At 41.5% G+C, this 22,677-nt stretch overlaps 1 long non-coding RNA gene across 1 annotated transcript; it reads left to right on the forward strand.

Annotated features, from left to right (window-relative positions):
- Nucleotides 1-9,885: 9,885 nt before the first annotated feature.
- On the forward strand, nt 9,886-11,226 carry LOC149499660 (uncharacterized). The gene is made up of 2 exons (XR_016325563.1): nt 9,886-10,940; nt 11,045-11,226. It is a non-coding gene; the product is annotated as an uncharacterized LOC149499660 (long non-coding RNA).
- Nucleotides 11,227-22,677: the final 11,451 nt, after the last annotated feature.

Below are 22,677 nucleotides of genomic sequence, written 5' to 3' on the forward strand. Positions count from 1 at the left end.
ACAAAAAACTATTTTTATGTTTTTCAGCACGCGGCTACCAGTTTAGAACTTTTTGCTATCAAGGTTCTTTGCAATAATCCAATCTGTTTTGTCACTGTTAAGGCGATAATTGATAAGAGAGACGTTCGCCCCGTCTATAAACTATGTCATTGACCGCAGGCCCGACCACAACGTCAACATCACCACGTGAAGTCTTCGGCTTGCAATAACTTTATTGACTTTATGATTCAGGAATGACTAGTAAACAGCAATGACTTAATGTTTAGTATAAATACTTGCTCAGCTTTATTCACAGATGAGTGAACGAGCTCATGGCCGCTTGGTACAAAGTGGTTACCCGAGCCCACAGTGACAACGGGAATACCGCTGCCCATCTTGAGAAGTAAGGTCGAAATTGCAGTTCAGTTATATTGCAGGACCAGGGCGGCGCGACTAGCTGGCGAGCTCGCAGTACGCTCTTTATGGTGAAGGTAAAGCATTTGTGACAAACTGGTCAAGTTAAATCAAAACGTTTTTTATTCAAGTTGGCCTTCACGTGCTGTAAAATGTTATAGGCCGTCCTTGCAGCGTCCTGCCACTACTGCCCACAAGGCATTCAGGCGTCCCGACTTCGAAGCTAGCATTGCCGAGGCTCCAACAGTAAAGACCACTTCCACCACATCCTGAAGACCATCGGCCTGATACCGTTGTACTAGGCCGGCTACAAATGAGGGTTCTATTTAAAATTGCGTTACGGTTTTTTATTTTTTTTATTGCTTAGATGAGTGGACGAGCTTACAACCCACCTGGTGTTAAGTGGTAACTGGCGCCCATAGACATCTAACTTGCGTTTCAGAAGACCAGTTTTGTCACTTAACTAGTGCAATGGGATGAATTCCTCTCTTCTCCTACTCAGTACTTATTATCACATTTAAATACTTTGACAAAAGAAACTAAGTGTCTAACGCGTCCCATTTTGTATTCTGAAGACGATGATCTTCTCTTACAACATAGCAACTTATCTTCAAATGCTATTGACAAGGAGACAGGTTTTGTGAGCATATCCTATACCATGACATACTTCAAAAAAGCAAATGATGATAGTAAGTCCAGCGACGACTCGACGACTCACATGTCTTTACGTAGTTGACTAGAGAACGATAACTAAAAATAGAACATGTAACAGTAAAGGAGCCTCACTTTAATTTCATAAATAGAATATGTAATGGAATACGCTGAGCAAGAACTGATGTACAATACAGTGGGAAGGTCGGCACCGGCTCGCCAGTAGGGACCAGTAGGGGCCAGTAGGGGCCAGCCAGTGGCTGGTTCGAGACCGTTTATGTTTATTATTATACAGGAGCCGACGAGCTCACGGCCCGCCTGACGCTAAGCTCACCAACCTTTTATACCACTAATCGGCACTCAAGATAGACCTTCAGAAAGAATATTGCAGAAAGATTTCTCTTCATTAGTTGTTCATAATAGCTTATCATTAGAAATAATTATAACACTTTTTTTTATTACCTTTGTAGGCAGACGAGCATACGGCCCACCTGATGGTGAGTGGTTACCATCGCCCATTGACTTCAACAATTCCAGAGGCAGAGCCAAGCCGCTGCCTACCATTAAATACTCTCCCCAAGCCTCGTTTGAAGAAGGACATGTCATAGCCCACGGGAAACACGGTGAAGGGGAGCTCATTCCAAAGCCGGATGGTACATGGCAAAAAGATCTCTGGAAAAGCACTGTGGATGAAGCAGTGGCTCCCGGTAGTATGGACGAACTTCTACTCTGGTGGCGGGCGGTGCGTGGGTAAAAACGAAATGATGGACTCATTTCAAACTAACTCTCAATACTAACAGTAAAATCGAAAGTGTGGGAAAGTTGTTTTTGGTATAATTTGCGAACAGCTGTTGGCACCCAAAAGAGTGAAACTTCAAAAAGCCACACGCGCATCAATACTCGACGCTGCACATTGGAATCATTAATCATCACGCGCTTGTGTAGGGGGCGGACAGGAATAGATCGTGTACAGGTATCGCGAACTATATTTAGTTCGGACTTTTCATTTACTTTTACAGTAACGTCGGAGCGTGCCAAACGATCTCACACTGATAACGAAAATGAGTCACGATACAATACTGTGTGTATACTGCAGATGTCTTGTGAATGGAGGCGCTCGTGGACAGCAGCTTATCAAGCCACGGCGGCAGCACCCACCTTTTTTTTAACCTATGCTAAGTGGTATATTATATTAAGAGGCTATTTCAGCTACACCCTAGCGTGTAGGTGAGCTCATGGGGCTCAAACCGGAAGTGTTGCTAATACTGGCCTTAGAAAGAGCAGTGCTTTGCAGAATCTGCCACCGGATCGGAAACGCGACCAACTGAGAAGATCCGGCGAGAAACTTAGTGGGCTGTGTCTATGGGTTCGGCGAGGACGGTGACCGATACTTGAAGTACCTAAAAGCAGCGTTAATAGATCGGGAGGAAACGTAACGACGTGTTTAGGGCGACGTCGACTTTTTATCATTCGGTCCACAAGACCGAGTATGTAATTTCCGGCGGCCACGACAAGAGGGTCTTCGTGCTGTGCCGCCTTCCCAAAGTGGCGCATTGATGCCGACTGTATATACTTACTGACTGAATCAAGCTCCAGGTCATCATGGTGATCCACATTCCTTAGGAACTATGGTGGTCCGACGACTATCCTGAAAAAACGGGATTGAATGACTTGAAGAGCGCCCACCAAGAGACGCGAGGTTGTTGTCTCGACTGTATTAGAGCGACGGAACCTCCCTGCCGACTCTGTGTATTACGAGGGCTGCACTAAAAGTATCGGGAATGGAATATTTCCACTGTTCCAGTCATATTAAAATCTTTTTAATTGAAAACTCCTTGGTTTTAAAAATCGAATACCATTTATTTATTTAAAAAAAGATTCTTGGTCTTGTCACGAGGTTTTGTCAAACTTGTTTAGTCGTTGAGAAAATGGAATGAACTCGAGGAAATTCAAGAGCGATGATTTATTATGACTTTCAAAGTGGTTTAACACAAAAACAGTGTGTTGACCGGATGATTTCTGCATTTGGTGATGAAGCCCCATCCAAAACCACAATTTATCGCTGGTTTGCTGAGTTTCAACGTGGACGTGTCAAGCTCAGTGATGATCCCCGTCAAGGTCGTCCAAAAACTGCAGTCACCCAAGAAAACGTTGATGCTGTACGTAAGCTGATTGAGGAAGATCGACATGTGACATACCGCGAAATTCAGGCAACTTTAGACATTGGCATGAGTCAAATACAAATAATCTTGCATGAACAATTAGGTGTAAAAAAGTTGTTTTCCCGATGGATACCGCATTCGCTCTGTGAAGAGCAAAAAGCGGCTCGCGTTACTTGGTGCATCAGAACTCTCGAAAGATTCCACGCAGGATCCTCAAATGCTGTATACAACATTGTATTAGGTGACGAATCCTGGATATACGCGTACGAACCCGAAACAAAAAACCAGTCACGAGTTTGGGTGTTCGAAAATGAGTTAAAGCCAACAAAAATTGTTCGTTCACGGAGTGTTGCAAAAAAAATGGTGGCCACGTTTGTCTCCAAAACCGGCCATGTTACGACTATTCCTCTTGAGGGACAAAGAACGGTTAATGCAGAATGGTATGCTAGCATTTGTTTGCCACAGGTCGTTTCTGAACTCCGTAAAGAGAACTGCAACCGCCGCATCATCCTCCATCACGACAATGCGAGTTCTCACACCTCGCACAGAACAAAAGAGTTTTTAGAGCAAGAAAACATAGAATTGTTAGACTATCCGCCGTACAGCCCCGACCTAAGCCCTAATGATTTCTATACTTTCCCTAAAATACAGAATAAATTGCGTGGACAGAGATTTTCATCACCTGAAGAAGCTGTGGACGCCTACAAAACGGCCATTTTGGAGACCCCAACTTCCGAATGGAATGGTTGCTTCAATGATTGGTTCCATCGTATGGAAAAATGTGTCAAATTTCGCGGAGAATACTTTGAAAAGCAATAAATACATTTTTAAATAGTAATGTTGTGTCACTTCGTTAATTCCCGAAATTTTCAGTGCCGCCTATGTATCAAGAGCATTTATTTTGCAAACACACAGAACAAGCAGCAACATCAGTCGCAGTTCAAACGAGGTGTGAATCTGAACCAGAAGAACCAGCTCCCGCAGGTCTCCGTCGACTCAGCGAACGCTTAGATGACATCGCTGCACAACGTAGGTTAATTTACGGAGGCGCCGAGACGTTAGTCTACCACCAGCACCGATGTCACACAGAGACTGAAGTACAGATGGGCATGTTGAAGCGTAATATCCGTCTGACTCTGGATTTCTTCTTCGTCGCTTTCTTCATTACTGAAGGTCGTGTCCCTGAAACTTGACCGTGGCTGTCTCGTGAACTGTTTCCATCTCGTCCGGTCCTCAGCTTCTCGAATGGCGGTTGCGACTGGCAACCCAGTTAGAGCGGTTATTTTGTCACACCAACGGCTAGGTAATCGGCCGCGGGGTCTCTTTCCTTCTACTTTGCCCGTCACTTTGTCCAAGTTATCTGACTGTCGGCGGGCAATATGACCGAAATAGCTGAGGATCCTCTGGTAACAGATTGTTGAGAGCCTGACTCGGATGCGAAGCTGATCCAGGATAGATTTATTTGTCCTCTTGGCCGTCCACGGAATTCGGACATCACTTCCCAAAACTCGGCCTGCAGTCAGCGCGTATCCTGAGCTGACGTTTCCTAGCTTTAATATAAAGTAATGAAGTCTTCAGTGAGCCGCGTGCTGCGCGCGTCACCAGCTCGCGGCTCGTGACTCCCGGCGACAATAATGTTATTGATAAAAGATCAATCGTTCGTCGCACAATGCTTGTAGCGAGTCCGCTTGTCCCATTGTTGGATGTTAAACATACTCACAATGCTTGTACGGTGACTAAAGTTTTTGACTTACACGGGATTTTTTCAAACAGTTTTTTGTAAGAATGGTTCTTTAAATATCGTAATGTATGGTACATAGTACAAATCGCCGCTGACTGGTTATGGGGTATTAGAGAACGTAGTTTCAAAGCGTCCGTAACTCAACGAGTCAGGTTTTCTGGTATCACCAGCCGACTGCTGAGGGAGGAACTGATTTTTAAGTAAATGCGTAATAAAAGCAGCATGAAGAGTGAAACAGCTACAATAAATTGAATCTTAACGCGGATGATGACATTACGTTGTGCTGTTTGTGACCCCGGCTACCATTTAACACCACGTGAGCCGTGAGCTTGAACTCTACATAAATAAGCTAAGTAGGCTAAATCGTTTTCACGTTTATTTGTGATTACCATATAGGTACTAGTACTAAAGTAATGATCCGGAGTTTTGAAGTCGTCGTGGCCTAACGGATAAGACGTCCGGTGCATTCGTGTTGAGCGATGCACCGGTGTTCGAATCCCGCAGGCGGGTACCAATTTTTCTAATGAAATACGTACTCAACAAATGTTCACGATTGACTTCCACGGTGAAGGAATAACATCGTGTAATAAAAATGAAACCCGCAAAATTATAATTTGCGTAATTACTGGTGGTAGGACCACTTGTGAGTCCGCGCGGGTGGGTACCACCACCCTGCCTATTTCTGCCGTGAAGCAGTAATGCGTTTCGGTTTGAAGGGTGGGGCAGCCGTTGTAATTATACTTGAGACCTTAGAACTTATATCTCAAGGTGGGTGGCGCATTTACGTTGTGGATGTCTACGGGCTCCAGTAACCACTTAACACCAGGTGGGCTGTAAGCTCGTCCACCCATCTAAGCAATAAAAAAAAAAAGAGTAAGTGTGAACACGTCGAAATGTTTTGTTGGAAATATCCATCGAGAGTGTGGGTGACAGTAGCGACATTCAAATCGAATATCAGAAGGTTATTAGGGGCGAAATTAATAAAAACGACGAGACTTGCTGAGTGCGCCTCACAGAGCGACAATACTCACCCCGAGCCAGATAAACCAGCTGGCCCACTCCTAACTATGCTATACCAAAACTTATATTTGTAGCTTAGCTTTTTATACATCCTATACCATTAAAGGCAAAGAAGAGTGTTCTCTGTTAATGCATAATGTCTAAGAATGTTTTGGTAGACACAGGTTAAAGTTTGATTAGACTACATTATTATGACCAACCACCGGCTGAATTAGACTCTAGCAATACACTCTGGTTTGAATCATTCACCGCCTATTCATAATGGAAGTATACATAGGTCAAATGAGAATAAATAAACAGATCCAACCAGCTTGTGGCATAAATTCTAGATGGGGATCTAGGATTGATCGGAATGACAAATTCAATTATCGGCGTATGATCTTATACCTTTAAAGAGCAATTCTTGTATATTAATATATACTTATATAATCTGAATCTCGGAAACGGCTCCATCGATTTTCATAAAATTTAGTATACAGGGGATTTCGGGGGCGATAAATCGATCTAGCTACGATTTATTTTCATAAAATGTTGTTTTATTCGTGTTTTCAATAATCAACTCTTCCCGACATCTATTGGCGAATAATAATACTATTTTTCTTAATTGAGGACAACTAACCGCTTTAAAGATACAACAAGATGGCGTTATCAAAAAAAAACCAAGCAAAGCTCGGTCATCATCTAGTGATCAATTAAATTTAATAGTAGGTATAATATGTGCGCGCCTGCTGCGTAGTTTGGCATAGCTGTGGGTGGGACCGCGGCACAGTCGATGCGCACGAATCAATTAAATCCGTCCACGCTTTGACAGATATCGTTGGAATCCAACACACCCGCGCTCTAGGGCTGACCCGCGACACCGCGCGCGAGATTCAACATTAGATACATCACATAGAGAACCACTAGGACGATGTATTTATTAGGTTAGAATATGAACTTCCTTTCTTTGAACAGAATGCCATTCTTCACGTCAAAAATAGGTAGGTAATTCAAATATTTACATTATATTAAAGTACGTTCGAAGTTCGAAGTCGTCGTGGCCTAAAAAATAAAACGTCCGGTGCATTCGTGTTGAGCGATGCACCGGTGTTCGAATCCCAGGCGGGTACCAATTCTTCTAATGAAACACGTACTCAAGAAATGTTCACGATTGACTTCCACGGCGAAGGAATAACATGGTGTAATAAAAATCAAACCCGCAAAATTATATATTGCGTAATTACTGGTTGTAGGACCTCTTGTGAGTCCGCGCTTGTAGGTACCACCGCCCTGCCTATTTCTGCCGTGAAACAGTAATGCCTGGCGGTTTGAAGGGTGGTGCAACCGTTGTAACTATACTTCTTAGAACTTAGATCTTAGAACTTAGATCTTAGTACTTAGATCTTAGAACTTTATATCTCAAGGTTCTACTTTGTAGATGTCTCTAGGTTCCAGTAACCACTTAATACCAGGTGGGCTGTGAGCTCGTCCATCCATCTAAGCAATAAACTTTAAAAATGGAAACAATACAATACATGCCCAGTCTGGAACTTGTGACTTTTCGCACAAGAGACACGCGTGACGTCATTCCACGAACATTAGCAAATATATAATTGATATGTAAGTACAGGACAGCCCTATCGCTTTACCTCCGCCCTCCCCGCGCGGTGGGGGTGCAGGTTAATAATGATTATATTAATATAGTTTAGGAGTCGTTACTGCGCGCACAGCGGCACAACTTGTCTAATATTGTAGTGTGCAAATATACGCGGTTACTGTAGACCAGGAGCGAACGAACTATTTGTCAATCGTACCTACTTGTTAGCCGACTTTAACGTAAAGTGGTATCGTTAGTTGATTGCAATGGAAATATATATATTTATTTATTTGTATTGCTTTAATGGGTGTACGAGCTTATTGTCCACCTGGTGTTAAGTGGTTACACCTTGAGATATGAGTTGTAAGGTCTCATTTTTTACAGTACAACGGCTGCTTCAAGCCGAAACGCATTAATGCTTCACGGCAGAAATATACAGGGTGGTGGCATCTACTCGTACGGATGCACAAGACTTCCTGCCACCAGTAATTAAGCAAATTATAATCACGGTGGAAGTTTTTTGTGAATATTTGATAAGTACGTATTATGTGAAAAAAAAATAGTAGGTACCCGTCCGCGGGATTCGAACACCGACACAGTCGCATCGCTTGATACGTGTGCACGAGGCGGCTTATCTTTTAGGCCACGACGACTTCGATGATAGAATAGTGTTTGAAATAAAAATATCAAGATTAGTTATATTGTATATGACGGCGTTAACAATATTTCTAATAAACATCACGTGCAACAGGCGTGACTCACACAAGCCGGGTGCGCCGGCCGTGTCGTTCCACTCGTGCAACAGAAGTGACTCATAAGTCAGCTGCGCCGGCTAGTATAAAAAGGCGGTGCGTGCCTTGCGAGAAACATTCGTTGGACTGCGTTTGCCTGGTGCACTTACTATATACTTGTTACGTTGTGTGATTCAGTGACTGTTGTACGTACTGGTTAAAGTTGGACAAATGTTAAAGTGAATTGTTAAGATAACATATTGTTGATTAAATCAGGAATCAAAAAGTGACATCGTTTTACTTGGTGTTCAACAAGATAATATCTACCCTCAAGCTTACATCAGAAGTGGGATCAGGACTCTACTCTCACTGGCGTGACGTGTTTGAACATGTTCGAAGTACAGCAAAAAAAAAAAACATTATGCAGATCAGAATACTAGTAGTGGTACGCCACAAGAACGTGAATGCAGCATACGTAAGTCGTGTAATAACGTCTCTGTTACCTCGATGGAAGATCTGAGCCACGAAGAAATCGTCACATCTTACGTTCTGGCTCATGTTGCCCAGTTTGACTGTCGACGTCATCACATGGCGTTTACTAACGGAAATACAACACGTAACAAGCTATTGCAAGAAATTAAGGCAAGTGCAAATCTCAAGTGAAACTTCGATCGCAATAATGGATCTGTCATGACAAGTGGGTAGTTCCGACACGAATCGTTTTTAAGCCAATGACTATTGTCGCTGAAATTTTAGAATCTACTCGATTCAATACCAATAACACTACACGTTCGATGACTTCGGGCTCCAGCAAGCAAGCAAACAAGAAAGCAAGCAAGTTTCCGTGGGGAAGAAAAATTGACACATCTGAAGTCGTCGTGACCTGTAAGATAAGACGTCCGGTGCGTTCGTGTCTGGCGATGCGGCGGTGTTCGGGTTCCGCTGGCGGATGCAGGTTTTTCCGGTGAAGTGCGTGCTTGTGCGTGCTTGACAAGTGTTCGCGGTTGGCTTCCTCAGTGTGGGAGTAACATCGTGTAGCCGGAGGTGAGACTTCCGCGGTCGCGGCCCACCCAGTCCGCGAGAACCGGGCAGATCGCCTCGACGGTACGGAGGCCGGCCGACGGGTCCGCCAAACGACGAGATCACGCCTCCAGCACGGACTGCCGATATTGGAGCCCCCGCGCTCCGGCTGCACTTGCGCTAGGGTGCGCCGCCTCGTAGGAGACTGTGCTGTGGCAGGTCCAACCAGAGACGTCAACGTGTGTTCCAGAGCTTCAGTGTGTTACAGATAAGTGGTTTTGGCTTCCCCTTTATGTTCCATTCAAGGTCAGAATGTAGTCTCAAAAAAAAAAAAAAACATAGTAATTTATTCAATGGTAAGCGGTTTCATGAACAAGTCACTCTTTGATCTGAAAGTAACTCGGACCAATCATGGCAAGAGCAGTTAGGGGATATTCAACTCGCCCTTAATAGTACACGTTGTCGAGTAACAGGGTTTACTCCAATAGAATAGATGTTTACCGTTCAGGGTAGTTCACTTGAAATATCTAAGTTTCAACAGAGTGATAATCCCTCTAGATTAGATCTTGATTTAGCACGGTCGAAGGCCTGCGAAAACAAAAAAAAAAAAAAAAAAAATGGGCACAAACAGAAGCTTGGTTTAGTCGAGGCAAAGCTAAAGTCAAACTCTTTTCCGCTGGGGGTTTTGTTTTCGTAAATTAGACCGAAAATATAAAGGTCCCTTCAACATTACTGCACCCCGAATCCTGATCACGCAGGAGCAAGTCACCGTCGTCGCCCTAGACACGTCCTTACGGATCCACCAGATCCAATAACTCTTGCATTAGATACCTTCAGCTCTAACACTAGGAGCAGGCTGAGGAACCCCGGTAACCGTACTCATCGAACTCTACAAAGAGGTCGACGTGCAACCTAACCCATGCATCAGCCCACTGAGTTTCTCGCCGGATCTTCTCAGTGGGTCACGATTCCGATCCGGTAGTAGATTCATTCGCGAAGCAATTGCTCTTGAGTTGTTAGGTCTCCTTTGGAGGCACTCGGGCAGTTGTTAGCAAATCCCACCCCTCTTGGCTGAGCCTTTGCTCGCCCACCCGTCCCGGTGAAGCGGGAAAGGCCTCCGGACCACCAGTAATCTTTCAATCATCTGCAGTTTTGGAAAACGATAGGTATAAGTTGAGACATGTAAATGGTTCTAGTGTACAAAGTTTCCCATGAAAACTTACGCGAAGTACCTCGAGGCCCGTCAGGCCTACTAGAAATTTCTGAAAATTATAGTGACGATGACGTGACGGCGTACACAGATGGGTTAAGTAATCTTGTTCATGAAACTGATCTTAATGATGACGACTCTATCACTGACAATAGAAGCGACATTTTTGTCCGCAAATAGCGATACAGCAAACATAGTCTGCGGGTAGTGATACAATGTCTGTAAGCTCAGGCACCTCAGGTGCAGGTGTTGGAAATGTAGAAAACGATGGTCGGGCTCGCACTATTTCTGAAGAAATTCCGTATAAATGTTCTGGTTTAAGAGATGTTTTAACAAACGCTACCGTACACGCAGATTAAAAAAAAAAAAAAAAAAAGAGAATTGTATGTGGCTAGAGAGATGTTAATCCGGACTAGCAAAAAAAAAAAAAAAAAGAGTAAAAAAAAAAAGAAATTGTAAGTCATTGAAGGGTGTATCCGGTCCAATGACTTGGCTAAAGGGATGTTAATCCGGACTAGCAAAAAAAAAAAAAAAAAAGAGAAAAAAAAAATGTAGGTCGTTGAAGGGTGTATCCGGTCCAACGACTTGGCTAAAGGGATGTTGATCCGGACTAGCAAAGAATAAAAAAAAAAAAAAAAAAGAAGAGAAAAAAAAAGTGTGAAGTCATTGAAGGGTCTGTCCGGTCCAATGGCTTGGCTATAGGGATTTTCATCCGGACTAGCCACAACAATTAGCTACAGGGATTGCTATCCGGTCTAGCATTATCCGGTCCAGTTCGAAAAACTGAAGGGATAACAATTCCGATTTAAGTTAAAAGGGACATACTTACATACCTGAAGAGATTTAAATGAACTGGCCCAGGTATGTAAGCAGTCAGTATTTATAGCCAGTATAGGATTTTCTGAAGAATTATGCGAACCGAACCGTATTAGATTGTTAATATCATAGACCACGTTTTAAGTTGCATCCGTTAATGTCAGGATGAACGAATATGCTTATTGTCTACAGAACAACCATAAAAAGGCGCACGAGGACGAGCGCATGTCAGTATGGCCGTGACGGCGTTAACAATATTTCTAATAAACATCACGTGCAACAGGCGTGACTCACACAAGCCGGGTGCGCCGGCCGTGTCGTTCCACTCGTGCAACAGAAGTGACTCATAAGTCAGCTGCGCCGGCTAGTATAAAAAGGCGGTGCGTGCCTTGCGAGAAACATTCGTTGGACTGCGTTTGCCTGGTGCACTTACTATATACTTGTTACGTTGTGTGATTCAGTGACTGTTGTACGTACTGGTTAAAGTTGGACAAATGTTAAAGTGAATTGTTAAGATAACATATTGTTGATTAAATCAGGAATCAAAAAGTGACATCGTTTTACTTGGTGTTCAACAAGATAATATCTACCCTCAAGCTTACATATACGTTTTCTTGGATAATTATTTAGGTAGTCTGGGTGTTGATACCATGGCGAGGTATAATTTAGCTGACGACTGCAAATAGTGCTCAACAGAAAATAATATTAAGAAGGCGGTTCGACGTTGAGCTTTTTCTGTGCCACACGAGTGTGTTTGTGTTCTTGCAATCCATACGGTATGCATTACCATTGAGACTTTGGACCAGTGTCTCATGGCCCCCGTACCCACCGGCCGCACCTACTCGCGCTGTGATGTCGGCGAGCTCCAGTACTTAACACGTCACGTCGTTTGCTTTATGCTCTCGATAAATAAGCGGCGCCCATTTGTTTATATGCATTAAGATTGTTTGTAGCAAACAAATCATTGCTTCCGTCGTCATAACTACTTTAATTTCGATCTTCCTGCTTCAAGAAAAGGATCAACAGCGCACATTAAAATATTGTACATTTTCTCATTTCAGTTCGGAGACCTAGTTCTTACACCAGTGTTCGTCCAACCATCGAAACTCAATTTTAATTACAGACCACTAAAAATTTACATTCGTAAATTACACATTTTACATTACATTTACATTTTCTCATATTAAAATTTATTTATGTTTTTTTTTATAACACTGAAGCTTATCAACAACCTCTAAACAAAAAAATCAATGGGCGAACAGATAATAAAATGACAATGTGATGGTATTTTACTGGTTTGTCTGTATACATACAAATATATAGATTTTTTCCTTCCTATGCTGGTAGCCTTAAAGGCTATGTCAGCGACACCAAGTAAGTAGGTGAGCTCACGTGAGTCTAACCTGAGGACGTTGCTAACACTAGCCCAAGAACAGTGCTTCCCAGAATCGCATATATAAATCGCTAAACCAAGAGCGCGTTAATTAAATTGATAACAAAAGGAATCATTATGCTTGCTCCTATACTAGCAAGCATTTAAACACAAAATAATAGAATATTAAGGAATTACTGAAATTTCAATGACATCCAAAATATTCAGCACATTCTACTCACCGTCTGTTGTGCGAACTTTGTCATATTATGTCGTTTATTACATTATAATTTGTAAGCTCTCATTTCAGAGCTTTTGAAATTTGAACATTCCATTTAAAGAGGTTGGAGGTATTCAAAATTGTAAATGTATTTAAGAAGACAAAAAAAACTGATTTTGAATAAGCTTTTTTAAGAATATTCTTTTAAACCATCGTTTTGAAGTACCTATACTTACTACTCGTCTCTCTACGAAGATAATCTATATATAAAAATGAATTGCTGTTCGTTAGTCTCGCTAAAACTCGAGAACGGTTGGACCGATTTGGCTAATTTTGGTCTTGAATTATTCGTAAAATAAAGTCCAGGGAAAGTTTAAAAGGTGAGAAAATATAAAAAAGCTCAGAATTATATAAAAACAAACAATTTTGTTTTTCCTTTGACGTGTCCCCTTGATGTGTCTCTTATTTATCGATTGAGGCAATACGAAGTCTGTCGGGTCAGCTAGTAAACAATAAGCAGTTAAAACTGACAAGCTTAGGATCGAAATAGAAAAAAAAAAGTAGAAATATTGAAAATATTCAGAATGCTTCAACCACAAAATCACATAGACCTATAATTATTATTATTAACAATATGCAATACGATGTAGCAACCCTTCTTTTTTCAAAACTAGCTAAGTATGAATAGATGAGATGCGAGCTATTCACTAAGATTTCTTTCAAAAACACATGTTCCGAGTAATACGCGGCATAATGTAATAATGGGGGCGAGGGGGCGGGGGCGCGGGGGCAGCAGCAGGGAATTTAATATCGGCGGGGTTAAGGCGACGTGCAAATAAAACTACCGACTAACCGCACTCGGAGTGTTAAGGGGAAGCTTGTGATCTCGAGGCTCGAGAGACTCAATAGAACTTGTTTACTTCTTTGATACCTTCGCAACGAATATTATTCGAAAATACCTACATATTACACTCACAATAGGCAAGTGTTTTCTCTTTAACTTTGACTTTAAGCTATAGAAACACACGCCTGCACGCAATCAGATCGTCACGACTGAGAGCTAAATATAAACATGACAAATTAACAGTTACACGCTGGTGTTAGCCTCAACGGAACGTAACGTAACGTGGCACACAGAGGCGGGGGACAGTCACGGCGGCAGCAGCTCAAGTCCGTCTCATTGTGCTAAGCTAATATATTTATTTGATTTAGACACCGCATCATGCACAACACACATCAGACCACGACACACTCTTTGCTGTCGCCTCGCCGTTATATCAGCGTGACAAGTTACATACCAAGCTACTTATTTTGTAAACACATATTTTTTTATGAAGAAAAGGTTACTGATGGGCCTGCGGCCAACCTTGCCCTGCCTTTTCAGTTTCACCAGGACAGGTGGGCGAGCAAAGGCTCAGCCAGGAGGGCTGGGATTAGCTAACAGCTGCCCGAGCGCCCCCGAAGAAGACTTAACAACCCAAGGAGAGTTGCTTCGCGAATGAATCTACTACCGGATCGGAGTCGCGACCCACTGAGAAGATCTGGCGAGAAACTCACCGGGCTGATGCAAGGATTAGATTGCATGTCGGACTCTTTGTTGAGTTCGACGAGTACGGTTACTGGGGTCCCTAAATCTGCTCCTAGTGTTAGAGCTGAAGGCGTCTAATGCAAGGGTTATTGGATCTGATGGATCCGTAAGGACGTGTCTAGGGTGTCGACGGTGACCTGCGTGATCAGGATTCGGGAAACAGTATTTTCTATATGCAATAATAAATCAAAAGTATGCTTCAAAAGTATATTTAAATGTACGTGAACTGCCCCTTAACGGAATGTCTGTGAGTATTTTTACAAACGTTATTACAGCGCGATTCAGCTTACTTTATTAAATTTTCGTACGGGTTGGCAGACGGAGCCCGCGATGAATAACTGCGGTTTTGTTTGTTGACATTTTTAAGATGTTACACAATTCAAACATAATTTGTATCTAGATGTCAGATCTTGTAATATATCTTTTGAATTTAATTGTAACTCAAAGTTAATGAATTAATTCCAGTGTGAGTTGATGCTGCTGTTGTCTTCGGAGCTGGTCCATCCTCCCAAAATTATGAAGGTTTATTTTAGCATACGGCCAACTTGATGATGAGTGGTTACAATATATTATCCACCTCAGTAGGTACTGCCATCAGTCAAGCCTCAGCCTACTGGTAGGTACTGCTAGGTACACTTCGCAAACCTCGTTAGAAGAGAAACATCTCACACCGCTCAGGAAATACTGTGGAAGAATGTGTATTCCAAACCTAGATGGTAAGTGATAACAGAGATTTCTGGAAACACAGGACGAACGCTGTAGTTCTAGATAATATGGATGATTTCAACTCTGATGGTGGGTGGTGCGATGGTACACAGGAGATATAGCGGTCGTCTTGAACAATTACTCAGAGCACTATTCATGCAGCACACGGTACATACACAGGTACACAGAGAGAACCGACACCTCAGAGGTTCCAAATGACCCCAGATGACGGGATTGGCAACAATTCAAACGGTGCTGAGACCTCTTGTGAGTCCGCATGGATAGGTACCACCACCCCACCTATTTCTGCCGTGAAGCAGTAATGCGTTTCGGTTTGAAGGGCGGGGCAGCCATTGTAACTATACTTGAGACCTTAGAACTTATATTTCAAGGTGGGTGGCGCATTTACGTTGTAGATGTCTATGGGCTCCAATAACCACTTAACACCAGGTGGGCTGTGAGCTCCTCCACCCATGTAATCAATAAATAAATAAATAAAACCAGGTCTTTAAATACTCCCAGTATTAGTCACTATTGCCGATTAATTATTCATAAAATCGTGATTATCTCTATTCTCGAACTTTGATATTTGCACACTTACCATAAGGTAATCTGTATAATAATAAGTAATTCAGCTCATCCCACCCTAAGAACAGTACAATGAATACAATACTAACAGGTGGTCACAATGAGCACTCGTGAACAACATTTCGCGTACCTACGAGCGCCAGACAAACAGGGAACACAATGGCATGTGCATTATCAAACTAGCGTTTCTCGGTTACCTCGTGTTACGGGCGCATCCTGATTATATTCATTAAAAATATTGTATATGTAATAAAGCTACAATTAGCACTAAAGGTTTGGAAGGAATAGAAGGAGACGAAGATGTTCCACCGATCTTCTTTAGATAAAACGTATATTAGGTACTTATTCTTTGTCAATTTAATTCCTAATGTTAATAATTCCTTAACATTAAATGAAGAACGCAATTATTCTTAAAATCCCGCAAACAAACAAAAACTCCCGTCAATTTTCCCTCGTCAATGTCTTGATCAAACAAAATAACGATTTAGTATGAAGCTGATTCTCAGCAATAAACGCTCAACTTCATAATTAAAATTGTTCCGACCTTGTTTACTTTGTACACGAAAATAGGGAGATTGAACGTGAAATGAAATTAAAAAAGCAGCGCCATCTGCTATTGAGTAGAAATAATCTTCAAAACTTTCGTTTTTATGTTCTGTAATTTGATACGAATATTTTGGAATTTAATTTCTGTATTTTGGCTTAATATTTTGGAATTTAAATTAACTTTATGTGGAAATTACATGTCTGTAATTAAATAAATCTAGAATTTTAAGAAACTATACAAGCGCCATCTATCGTTCTTTTTGAAATAACCTCAAGTATGAGCAAATAATTTAGCGCATTTAATTTCGTGTAATTACAATAGATGGCGCTGTAATCAAAATATGTTCGCAATGAAACCACTACGTAAGCAACTTGACTATGCTCTTGGTATTACTGATTGCTAGGAGTGACAGTAACCCCATACATACCGACCGAGAGGGCTGGTGGTCGTGGCGCCGACGACCGCCAGTCCGGCATCCCGAGGGGGAGGGTGATGGGAGAGATGTGGTCCGCACTAAGCACTTCACTTTCCCCCCTTTGCCTTTTCATGAGTTCTGTCTCATGTGAGGTTTGGACGTTGGTTGTTGAGCGACAGGAGGTTTTAGTCGGTTCGACTCTGACAAGCTCCGCCAGCCGTCCCCAGTGGAGGGCGGAAGTCCGGCGATTTCCTCCTGACCAAAAAAAAAACCCCATACATATAAATACATACATATAAACCAGCAGGTGGGTTCTAGGCTGGTCTGAATTCCATTTGTCGATGTGGGCAACTAAGTTATTATTCTAATTTATAATTACTCTCTGACATATTATTATAGTTAAAAATACATTTAAATTAAAGAAAACAGTATCAATTCATAAAAAAATGCAAATTCTTACCTATTTCCTTTCCCAAAATTGTATAATAGCCGTAATTGAACGCCGCATATATTTTCACAGTGACTGCACTAGCTAAGGAAGTTCTGTATACTTAATGCGAGTTTTTTAACGTTCTCGATAGCGTACAAGTTAACACAATTTGTATGGGGTTGGAACGTTTACCTACGTTTACCGCTAGGGGCGCTGTTCCAACTGCATACAAATTTGAGTAACTTTTACGCTATCGACAACGTTAAAAATCTCGCACTACGCACACTGGTAGAGATTTAAATATTAAAAGCTGTGCATCGCGTGGTCTAATATTTTACCGCTGATTGAATTTTACCCAGAATGTTTGCACTGACGCATGACAATTACTAAATTTGAACGTTTAAAAGTTAATTTTATTAAGAACTAGTTTTACATTTTTTATATATTCAAATAAAGAAATGTAAAATAATTATTAAAATATAGTATTATTGAAATTTGAACGATTTTTTCGAAGATGGAGACCGTCAAAATTACTTATTAAAAGTACATATATACAAAATTAGTAAAATATCTTTGGTCTAAGTTAATCATTTTTATTGTTTGTAAAACAATTTATCGAAATCATTAATTACTTCACAGACAAGAAACAGTCAAGCCGTGCCGACATTTGTATCCTGCCGAACGAAGCACACAAGCTGATTTTAATCAAGACTTCAAACCGTGAAATTCTTGAATAAACTGTAAAGGAGTCGGTGAACGCAATAAGATCGAGGGGCGGGACTCGAGACGGACGTGGATCTTTGAAAAGAAACTGATTGTCTTCATTATGATTATATTCGTCTTTGATTTAGAATAATTAATATTATGACTAAGCATCCAGATGAGAGCTAACATTTTATTACCTACAGCTCCCGTTTCACCTGCACCACGAAACGAAGTGGAGCCTAGTAATTAGCATTACATTGAACGGGTGGTAGCTCTTATTGAAATTTTGTGATCGTAGAATAGAATGTCTGCTTAAAGAGATAATGAACGCAATAAGGTCGCGGGGCGTGTCGGGGGGGCCGGGGGAGGGGGGTAGGGGAGCAGGGGCGCTCATATCTCACAATTACTACAAAACAAATGAGTCTTAACGAAATTCACCTCCGCGAGAGTTCGGATAGCCTAATGAATGCCGTGGAGACGACAAATATATATGTTTTCTTAATATGAATTTAGACGAGGCAAATTATATCAGATTCAAGGGTAAAAGGTTATATCATACTAGGTAAATAATCGGTAAACGACGTATCGATAAATCGGTTCGGTTGTAATTGGACTAAAACCGGTACGAACTCCAAGGAAGCACCTGTGAAGCTTGTGCAGTGGACACAGCACCAACTCGTGATCGACATCATCCACCACGTTTGTTAGTATTCATCATTTCATTAAAATTAAAACGTTTGTTATCAAGTACACTGATATAAAACAGAGTTATCTATTCCCAAAGAGTTTGAGTTCAAATCATCTAGATACGGCTCAGCCGGTTGTGTATTTCTATAACTACTTGAATGCTCAAAGTTAACTATAGTGCCAACAAACGATTACTTCTCAATCTCCTGAAGACATCGCAACTTCACCCACTTATCGTAACTGAACGAACTATTCCAATAGATCTAAGAACCGTAGCGAAGTTGAACATCATACACCTTTTTTTTTTATTGCCCTTGTAGGCAGACGAGCATACGGCCATGCGAGACGGCATACCTGGTGGTAAGTGGTTACCGTCGCCCATGGACTTCAGCAATACCAAGAGCCGAGCCAAGCCACTGCCTACCGTTTACACCTACTTACACCTACTTAAGATGATTTAGAACACGGCTCTTTAAACTCACACAGCATCTCCACGGTTGTATAATCCGTCGGAATGCCAAAGGGCTGTGTGTCGGCTGTTTTAGGGTTTTTTCAGCGGCTTTGACTTGCAAATTGTGACGCGGCGCGCCGCCCCGGGCCGCGACCGTAATTAAAATCCAGACGCGACGGTAGAACCCCGACGGCTAGTAGCGGAACTAACGAAGTAAATTATTTTAATAGAGATTTCTTAGCTGAGTTGAAGAATTGTATTGATATTAATTGAATGCAATTGGGTGAACATAAAAAATAGTTTTTATTCATTTATGTGTATATTAAATATTAAAAAAATATTTATGATTACGCGTGCCTTTATTGTAATAAAGAGTTAATTCACTGAAATTTAAAGAAATACAAATGTTTCCAAAGGCATGTAAATATCAAACATTTTTATAAAATTAGACGGTGACTAGCGCAATATACGAGTATAACAGTCAACCATGAAGGAAGGTCCCAGTCGTCCTGACTGGTCCTGACCAAGAGAAGTGTGTTGAAACGTATGTTTGAAACGTAAGGAATAGTAAAAATGGCAGAAGACATGCATAATTTAATCGTAAAGGGTGGTTTGAATCAGACGTGCTAAAACCGAAGAAGACAGCAACAAAAATACCATTCATAAAAGTACGTTTATCTGTAAAATACTATAATACTACTATACCTAAAATAAAGTGAATGTATAAGATCTGAAAATTGTTTAATTTTTAATTTTGCCACTCGTCAATAGATGGCGCTTACACAAAACATTAAAATATATTTGTATCACACTAATCATTCGTTCTGACATTCCAAGCACGTTTATCTTTGAGAAAATAGTAGATTCTATCTGAGTTCTGCTTTGAAATAATAGGAATTTGTATTCATCGTCTTAACTATTTCTGCCACGAAACAACTGTACGTCATGGCTTGAAGGATGTCTAGGACTGTCGCTAATTGGTCGTATCCAACCTGCATTATGTGTTATATTATGTGTTCCTTGTGTAATGTTATTCTTATTTTTAAATTTGCATTGGGTATTTTTTTATTGCCCTTGTAGGCAGACTAGCATACGGCTAACCTGATGGTGAGTGGTCACCCACGCTCCCAACTTGACCGCAGCAGACCGGTATTATGCCGTTTTTGTATCTCAATTCATTTCAACCAAGTGTACCTTATTATACATGATTCAATTTCCCGGTTTTCGTAGCGACTTCCTGCGGCCACGTCGCGACCACGCTTCAAAATAAAAAGATGAATGCTACAAATTATTCATTTGGCTCATTAGCGTCGCGGCGGCCGCGTCACGTGACCACCGACCGTTAACGTAACGAATGCTAGACGAGTATTCAATATTCATTACCTACGTGCGCGTACTCCGCGGCCGGCTACTCTGTTGAAGTGTATGTTGAGCTGTTGCTGCTTCAAATTTACGACTGGTTCTATTTGTGACGCGTACAGACAGGAGGCGGGGAGGAGGGCCGGGCAAATGTTCTCAATAAACATTTACCTAACACTAGCGGCACGCTCCGGCTCCGCTCGGGTCTTTAACAAAATAGTTCAAATAGTCATCAATAGTTTTCGCAGGGTACGCGATGTAAAGAATATTTGAGGTAATTCTTTTACACCTTGGGTTACATTATTAGAGTTTTAGTAAGGAACCCTATTTTTTTTTCAAAAAAGATTATAGCCTATGTCATTTCGGAATAGCGTAGCTTCCAAACAGTGAAAGAATTGTTCAAATCGGTTCAGTAGTTTCGGAGCCTATTCAATACAAACAAACAAACAAATCTTTCCTCTTTATAATATTAGTATAGATATAGATAGTATAGATATACTCAGGAACGATAAATGGATTTGTAAGAGACCTTCGGTAATAACGGTTCCGGCGTAGATGTTCGTGGCTGGGATGTGTTGCTGATACACATTGCACAGGCTACTCCTAACTGGGAGCCGTCCGGAGTGATACCGATACCCTTGTCAGAGGTAAAAAAGTAGAGCAGCAAATTAAATTAATAAAGCTGTTTTGCTGATAGCCTTGAGAGACTATTTCAGCTTCGCCCTAACATGTAGGTGAGCTCACGGGGCTCAAACCGGAGTGTTGTTAACACTGGCCCTAGCAAGAGCAGTGCTTCGCAGAGTCTACCACCGGATCGGAAACGCGACCCACTGAGAATGTCCGGCGAGAAACTCAATGGGCTGTGTCTGTGGGCTAATTCGCTTGCAACGAAGGGTTCGACGAGGACGGTGACCGGTGCTTGAGGTACCTAAAAGCACCGTTAATGGATCGAGAGGATCCGTGTTTTGGGCGACGTCGACATAAGCTGTGCGATAAGTTGTAAGATTCTGTATTGTGAGTTCAGTCGCGAAGGAGTTCGTTACAATCTCGCTCTCTGTCTGCGCAGACCCACTCTCTGACGACCCTTTAGCTGGTCCGCGGTCGGTCGAAGCTCAATTCATCATAAAGAAAAGCCTTAGTTTAACGAAAACCATTTCAATTTTTGGAACCAAATTCCTTGTGAAACGATGCGGAAGGGTACCCTAACCGTGAAAAAACGTTCGTAACGTAAGATTTTTATTGGTAATGCACACAGTGTACGACTTAACTTTGTAATAACGTACAAAAGATAACATATTTTTATTATATATCTTTTGTAAATCATTGCGAATAAAATAATGTTGATAACTTTGTAAAGAACTTTTTTTCATCAATACAAAATCATAATAAAAAATGTATACCCGAATAATTATTTTCTTTATACCTCGAATAGAACTTAAAATTAATATTTTTATAATAAGGAACTTCCTTCCTATCCAGTGTCCCACGACACCACAAATCTTTTTTTTATCCTGAGTACGGATCCTTCATTATGCTACCACTATTTGCATGATACCCAATGAGCCAGCTTACAAACAATACCGATGTGAGCACTCGTGAACCTACGGTACTTTTTTTATTGCTTATATGGGTGAAAGAGCTCACGGCCCACCTGGTGTTAAGTGGTTACCGGAGCCCATAGACATTTACAACGTAAATGCCGCCACCCATCTTGAGATAAGAGTTTCAAGGTCTCAGTATAGTTACAACGGCTGCTCCGCCCTTCAAAACGAAACGCATTACTGCTTCACGGCAGAAATAGGCGTGGTGGTGGTGGTACCTACACCGTGCGGACTCACAAGAAATCCTACCACCACTTCCCGAAAAAATGAAAGAAATATGGATCGTGCCCAAACTGTAAAAACTAATTTCTTAACAAAGTAAATCCCATTACAGTTTTAAATCAGATAGCACACGATGAAAAATAAGAAGGGCGGGTTGCACTGTACAACGAATGTGTTAAATCAAAGTTAACATCGTCGGTTAACGAGCGGTCGTACGTCAGACTCGCTAATGCGGGCCTCTCGTGAGCTCGCTAATCAAACAAAACACTAATCTAATATTTCTATACATATATGCTAATTCAATTACTGTTCATATATTTATAAATTTCTATCACAAAAAAATTTAGTGTCTGTCGGTAAATAAATACTTTGCCCACTGAGTTTCTCGCCGGATCTCCTCAGCGGGTCGCGTTTCCGATCCGGTGTTATATTCTGCGAAGCACTGCTCTTGTTAGGGCTAGTGTTAG

This window comes from Bombyx mandarina, chromosome 28 (genome assembly GCF_030267445.1).
Source record: "Bombyx mandarina strain Sakado chromosome 28, ASM3026744v2".
In the NCBI taxonomy this organism is placed as follows: domain Eukaryota; kingdom Metazoa; phylum Arthropoda; class Insecta; order Lepidoptera; family Bombycidae; genus Bombyx; species Bombyx mandarina.